Genomic DNA, 8,063 nt, shown 5'->3' on the forward strand with positions numbered 1-8,063 from the left:
CTAAAGATCATCATTTCTAGTCAGCACTGATTTTGAGATCCTAGCCAATACAACAGGTGATCTAAAATAAAGGCATATAGAACTATTAATGAATGTGAATGCATTTTAAAAACGTACTGAGGGAAAGAGGAAGCTTTGGCAGCATAGTTCAGAGGGTTGTGCTGCTAAACCAAATGCGGTGCCTCTCTGGTAGGTAGAACGCACCAGCTGCTGTGTGGGAGAAAGATGGGAAACTTCTTATGCGATTTACAATTATTGCTGCTATTATATATCAACTGACTCATAGCTGACCCTCCAGTGTGTTTTCAGAGACAGTCACAATGGAGGAGACTGCTCATCTTTCTTCCATGGATTCAAACCATTTTTACCACGAGGCCACCAACTCACTAGAGGGGCCAAGTATAAGTTTAATCCAACTCAAGGGCAATGAGTTTTGAGTTGAATGTAGAAGAAGACACAAAGAATATGTGGTGTATGATCCCATTGTAATCTATAGTGATAGAAAGCAGGCCACAAGAGATGTGGGGTTCTGATTGTAAAAGGGGCAGAAGGGAACTTATGAAGGTTATAAAAATGTTCTGCCTTGATTATGGTTACTAAATGGGTATAAACATTTGTCAAAATTCATTGACCTGACTTTTAAAAAGTGCATTTGTTTTATGTAAATTAAACCTCAATCAAGTTGATTTAAAGATTGTGGATTTTTTTTCTTTCTTAAAAGAGTACATCCAGATAAGATAGCTGACTAAGCAGGCTGTATCCCAGACCCTCTGCAACTTGTTATTGGTAGATGCCCTCAAATCTAGTATAAAAACAAAGAGAACTGATATAGTTTTAGTTTTAAAAGAAAAAGAAAAAGTTGAAACATCACTTGAAAAAAGAAAGTGAATAAAAACATGAAATAATGAGAAGAATGGAGCTCAGTGGGGCACAGACATGTTCAGAGTTTGCATGTGGTCCAGGGATCCCATGATTGCAGTGCTGCCCACAACAGTAGCTGGCTGACAATAAAAATGTGCTATTGCCCTCCTGTTCTATATACCCCACCCTAAGGATTAGTGTAATGACTTTACTCCCCACTACCACCACCCACCAGATAGTTGGCAGTGTTCTCGAGATCCATCCCAGCTCTACCTGAGACATTTTAGTTCTGGCATCAGGAATGCGAACACAGCACTTTATTCAGAGACTCCTTCTGGGAATAATTGGACTGAACCATGTCTGGCTTGCAGCCAGTCATTGATTTGTTAAAGCGGGGGGGGGGGCACCTCTGATTAAGGTCCTTGCCTTTCACTGAGCATCCTGCGGATAGCTCACCCAGCACATGTCATAGCCACATTTGAAGCAGTGTACCGTCCAGGAAGTGCATCTCATCCTTGGGGATCTCAGGTTGGCAATGACTATCATTTGACACTAGTCACCTCTGACTGGGTACTCGACTCTGCTTTCATTTATCCCTGGACTGGCAATAAAATTTTCCCTAGAAAAGCTGCACTGAGGTCAACAGAGACTCCATCATAGGCCAGGTGTTCTGCTCCTCAATGCTACCTAGATTGGAAGAAGTGCTATTAACAGCCCAGCTCACATACTGGGTCCTCTGACACCTTTAGATGACTAGAAACTCTGACCTAACTGGGCACCCCTACCCCAACATTCTGCCTGCTAGACTGGCAGATATACTGTTATAGCTCAGGCATCCTACCTCTACCCACCATCACATGAGCAAGAGCACCAATCAGTTGACCAGCAACCTGTACTCCAAGAACCTGCCTTTTTCCTCTCTCTCTCTCTCATTTTTTATTTCCCATTATTTTTTAATTTTTGTCTCCTTTTTATTATTTCTTCCATCTTCTCTTCCTTTCCATAGATTTTCCCTCCATTCCTTTGCCAGTCTTTTCTTTCTTCTCTCCCCTTGCTCTTTTATTCTGATTATCCTTCATTTTATATCCCATCCAGTTCTGGCTGGTTTTTGTTGTTGTTGTTCAATTTTGGTTTTACTTTTCAGGCAGTTTTTACCATATTTATTTCTTTGATTGCACCTAGCAAATAGAAACAGTGTCCAGCTACACATGCCTTCTGTAGTTTCACCCATTAAGTAAGGCAATCCCCTCCTATGATTGACAAAAAAACTGCAACTAACAACAGCCCAGTCTGCCCACAGCTGCGCTACACAAACAGCAAACAGAGAACTGCACACACACTTGAATCTTTATTATACCTACTAGAAGACAGGAGGCAAAAGACTAAGAACTACCAAATTAGCAAGGGGTACAAGATATTCACACCACTTAATCAGATATCAATAATACAAAGACAAAAACAGCATAATGTTTCAGAGGCAACAGATAGCTTTAAACAACTCCTAAAAAAAGGGAAAGGGGCCCAAGATGGAAAGAAATGTTATTCGACCTTCCTGATAAGGAATTAAAAATAATTATAGTTAAATATTTTCTATAGACTGATAATTGGCAGCATCATGATAGCTGGTGAAGAGATTGAGATTGTTAACAGTTTTAGTTTTCTTGGCTCCACAATTTTGGTACCAGCAGCCAGGAAATCAAGAGACGAATTGCACAGGTCTGTTGTTCACAGGGTTGCTATGAGTCATACTCAACTCAAAGGCACTTAACAACAACAACAACAGCTCAAGAGTTATGAAATGTGAATAGATTAAATGCACTAGTCAGAGAAAAAGAATAGGAGACTAGCAAGGAAAACATGACCTATCAGTATATCTAAAAGAGACACAAGGACAGAGATAGACTAAAACCAACAGATGGAAATATGTATCAAACAAATGGAAATAAAAAAGAGCAAAAAGGGCAATATTAACTTTTGACAGAATATGCCAAAGGCAAGATTTATCATAAGAGACCATGAAGAACATTATATAGTGATTCGAGAGCTCTGGTATCCTAGTCCATAGCGAGTTGCATGCTAACCCAAAGGAGGTATGTGTCTAGTGATTCAAACCTACCAGTGGCTCCTTGGCAGAAAAATGGCAGTCTCCTCCCATGCTATTTATAAGCTCCAAAAACTTGTTGTAGGGTCAACTATTAGTTCTTTCCAACTCTATAGCAATGAACTTGTTCTGAGTTATACAAATAATGATTAAAAGTTAATTAAACAAGAGGATATATCATCTATAATGTCACCAAATGACAGAGCTGCAAGATTTATAAATCAAATTTGACAAATTTGAATATAGAAAGAGACAGCTTCACAATAATTGTAGGAAACTTCAATGCACCTCAAGGACAGAATGACTAGAAAGAAGTTCAACAAAAACAGACAATTAAATTATGCAATTAACTAATTTAGCTCATAGACAAATATAGCAAATTCTACCCAACAAGAGCGTAATATACATTCTTCTCTTGTGCACACAGGGTAGTCTCCGGAATAGATCATATATTGTGTCACAAAGTAAACATCAATAAATTAAAAATATTAAAATACTAAGAAGCATCTTCTCAGGCCACAATGCTATAAAATTAGATCACAAAAATAGAAAAATCAAAGAGGGAAGAAAATAAAGTGCATAGAAATAAATGACACTTAGCTTTAACATACTGAGTTGTGGTGTTGGTGTGTGTGCCGTGGAGTCAGAATTGACTCATTGCTGACCCTCCAGTGGGTTTTCAGAGGTAGTAAATGGCACAGGAGAAGACTGCACATCTTTATCCCTAAAGCATCTTTTGGATTCAAATCACAGGCCTTTGGGATTGCAGTGCAGCCTCTTACCACTAGGCCACCAAAGCTCCCTAACATACTAAGTAATGTATAAAATTCTTTTCATTTCTTGAAACAAAAGAGAATAAAATCCACAACATACTCAAATCTCTGGGATGCAGCAAAAGCATTATTCAGAGATCAATTTATATAGTAATAAAGCACACATCAAAGAAGAGGAACCAAAATCAACACCTTAATTCAATGTCTCCAATAATTAGAAAAATAGCAAGCAAAGCCTACAGTTGTTGTTGTTGTTAAGTGCCGTCAAGTCGCAGGCGACTCATAGCGACCCTATGAAGGAGAGTCCTCGACACTTGGGTGCCTTTCTTCCTCTCTCCAGGTTCATAGGGTTTCTGGAGGCAAGCTATTATGGAAGTGGATGCCACTCCTCCTTCCAAGCTAAGCCTACAGTAGCCAGTATGTAAAAATAAAAGGATGTCTACCTGTGTTTCATGGACTATGCAAAGGCATTTAACAGTATGGATAACAACAAACTGTGGCTAACATTGAGATGAATGGAAATCTTAGAACACCTGATTGTGCTCGTGAGAAACTTATACTTGGACCAGAAAGCAGTCATCAGAACACAGCAAGGAAACAATGCATGGTTCAAAATTAGGAAAGGAGTGTGTCAGAGATGTGTCCTGTCTCCATATATTTTCAATCTATATGTGGAACACATCATTTGGGAGGCTGGAGTTTATGAGGAATGTGACATCAGATGACATAATCTTGCTCATGAAACTGAAAAGGTCCTGAGGCATTTGCTGCAGAAGGTCAAGGACTGTAGTCTTCACTATGACTTGAAGCAAGAAAACAAAGATTCTTATCACTAGGTCAATTGATAGCACCATTATAAATGGAAAAGAGATTGAGATTGTTAACAGCTTCAGCTTGCTTGGCTTAACAATCAATACTCTTGGTACCAGAAGCCAGGAAATAAAAAAAAAACTAATTGCATTGAGAAAATCTGCTGTCAGGGACCTCTCCAGAGTACTGAAGAACAATGATGCTAGTCTAGAGACTAAGGTGCCCCTAATCCAGGCCATAGTCTTTGCAATTACTTGTTATGCACCAGAGAGCTGGATACTGGCTAAAGGTGATGGAAGAAGAATTGAAGACTCTGAGTTGTGGTGCTAGAGAAGAGTATTGAACATACCATGGACTACCTAGAGAACAAAGAGGTCTGTCCTGGAGAGGATGAAACAAGCTAGACTCCTTGTAGGAAAGGATTTTGAGACTCTATCTCACATATTTTGGACACACTACCAGAAGGGACCAGTCCTTGGAGAAGGGAATTATGCTTGGAAAGGTGGAGGGACAGCACAGGAGAGGGAGACCCTAGATGAGATGGATTGATACAGTGATGGAGTAATGGCAGTAGGTGTGTTGGAGGCGGTGAGATTGGGTTAGGACAGAGCAGGGTTCAGACCTATTGTGTATAAATTCACTGAGTTGCAGTCTATTTGATGGCACATAAAAACAGCATTAAGATAAGTGAAGGAAAAGGTAATATCCAATAAAGAGATGATCAGCACAAAATCAGAAAAAAAAAGGAAAACAATTATAAAAGGAGAAAGAGATCTAAAAACTATAGGGAAAATGTGGAGAAAGTGGAATTACATTGTGAGTATTGAAATTAATGATATTGAATAAATGTATATAAATAGTTGAATGAAAGTTAATTTGCTCCATAAAACTTTCACTCAAATAGTAATAAAAAAATTTAAATCTAAGCCATAAAAAATTTTAAACATTTTCAGAAGTAAATAAAAATTTATACATGCAATCCTGTTTTCATTATAGAGTAGCAGTGTTTATATTAAGCATATTGAAACTCCATAAATAGGAAAATTAAGATTGTTCTGTAATCTTTAGAATTATTGTCAAAACACCAAAAATCATCCTGTTGATGGTTATGAATATATTCTGTTGTTGTTGTGTATGCATTGGCATTAAGGCATAGCTGACTGTACAGCAGACTTTCAGAGGCAGTAAATCACTCAGGCAGAGAAAGCCTCTTTCTCTCTTGGAGCAGTTGGTTGATTAAAAACTCATGTGCCTTTGGGTTGGCAGCTCAGTTCTTTACTAACAGATCACCAGAGCTCCTCTGGAAATATATAAGTAAATTTTAAATGGCATCAGGATTGGAGGAAGATTCACCAACAATCTGCATTATGCACGTGACACAACCCTGCTTGCTGAAACTGAGAAGGACCTGAAGCGCTTGCTGCAGAGGGTCAAGGACTGCAGCCTTCAATATGGATTGAGACTCAGAACCAAGACATAGATTCTCACCACTGGGCCAACTGGCAACATCAGGATGGATGGTAAAGAGATTGAGATTGTTAACAGCTTTACTTTGCTTGACTCCACAGTCAACACTCTTAGCACCAGCAGCCAGGAAATTAAAAGATGTATTGCAATGGGAAAGTTTACTGATAGGGACCTCTCTATAAGGTAGATTGATTCAGTGACTGAGGTTATGGGGGTAGGTGTGTCGGAGACAGTGAGATTGGCACAGGATAGAACAGGGTTTAGGGTTACTATGAGTCGCAGGCAACTCGATAGCACATAACAACAAAGAACGTTCAGCCTACACTGAAGGCATTGGCAAAATATAGGGCTACAGGAAGTAACAGATTATCAATTGAGATGTTTCAATAAACAAATGCATTCCTCGACAGACTCTACTATGAAATTTGAAGACAGCTGCCTGACTGGAAGAGTCAGTACTCTTATAAAAAAATGGTGCTCTAACAGAATGCAGATATTAGCAAACAGTATCATTAATATCTATATAAGTAAAATCTTGCTTAAGATTATCATAGAGCTTGTACACTGACAGAAGTGCTAGAAATTCATGCTGAATTCAGAATAGGCTGTGGAATAAGAGACATTGCTGAAGTCAGATAGATTTTAACTAAAAGCAAAAAACACTAGTGTTTTACTGACTTTGTAAAGTTATTTGGTTCTGTGGATCATAATCAATTATGGACAATATTGAGAAGAATGGGAATTTCACAACATTTAATTGTGCTCATATGGAACCTGTACATAGACAAAGAAACAGTTGTTTGAACAGAACAAGAACTTTAAAATCAGGAAAGATATGCTTCAAGGTTGCATCCTTTCACCATACCTTTTAAATCTTTATGCTGGGCAATTAATTGGCCAAGTGGCACCAGGATAGGAGGAAGACTCATCAACAGCCTGAGATACACAGATGACAAAACCTTGCTTATGGAAAGTGAAGATGACGTGGAGTACTTACTGAAGAATACCAAAGATTATATAGCCTTTGGTATAGATTACACCTCAACATTTGAAATAAAAGAATCCTCACATCTGGACCAATAAACAACATCCAGATAAAAAGGTAAAAGATTAAAGTTGTTGATGATTTCATTTTATTTGGATCCACAATCAACACCCATGAAAGCAGCAATGAAGAAATGAAATGACTTGCATTGGGCAAATCTACTAAGGACCTATTTATTTTTGAATGGTGCTTTATAGTTAAGGGTACTTATTTATTACAAAAATTATTTTAATGATTTTTTTGTTTACAAAGCATATTGTTTTTTCAATCACTCATACATATTTTCTTTTATAAAATTAATTATAATACAATGTCAGATCATCTTCTGATTGTATACTTTCTTTCCCTTTATCCATCCTAATAAATGTCTATTATCTATTTATTAATTTTTACACCACTCTCCTGCCTTTACCATCCCTAATAACCATGAAAGAATTATTCTATTTACATATAAACTTTTCTTTAGCTTTTAATAATAGTGGTCTTATATAATGTTGTTGTTGTTTTTATTTGCTGTCAAGTCGCCTGTAACTTACTGACCCTATATACAATAGCTCTGAAGCCTGCCCTGTCCTAAACCAGTATCACTGACTCTGACACACCTACTTCTATTGCCATAGCTATTGTATCAGTTAATCTTATCCTTGGTCTTCCTCTCCTGCACTGTCCCTCCACCCTTCCAAGCATGATGTCCTTCTCCAAGGATTGGTCCCACCTGACGACATGTACGTGTGCCTCCAAGGAGAAACTTGGTTTCACCCCCTCCAAGACAAATCTATTTGTTTCCTTGATGGTCCTTGGTATGTTCAAGACTCTTCTACAGCATCACAATTCAAAGGCCTCAAGTCTACTTTTGTCATCCTCAGTCATTTTCCAGTTCTCCGAGGCATAGCAAGTTATTGTGAAGACTATGGCCTGGGTCAGGCACATCTCAGTCTCTAGACTGACATCGTTGCTTCTCAGTACTCTGGAGAGGTCCCTGACAACAGGTTTAACTAATGCAATT

This window comes from Elephantulus edwardii, unplaced genomic scaffold (assembly GCF_000299155.1).
Source record: "Elephantulus edwardii isolate Elephantulus edwardi_28Jun2011 unplaced genomic scaffold, EleEdw1.0 scaffold00095, whole genome shotgun sequence".
NCBI lineage: Eukaryota > Metazoa > Chordata > Mammalia > Macroscelidea > Macroscelididae > Elephantulus > Elephantulus edwardii.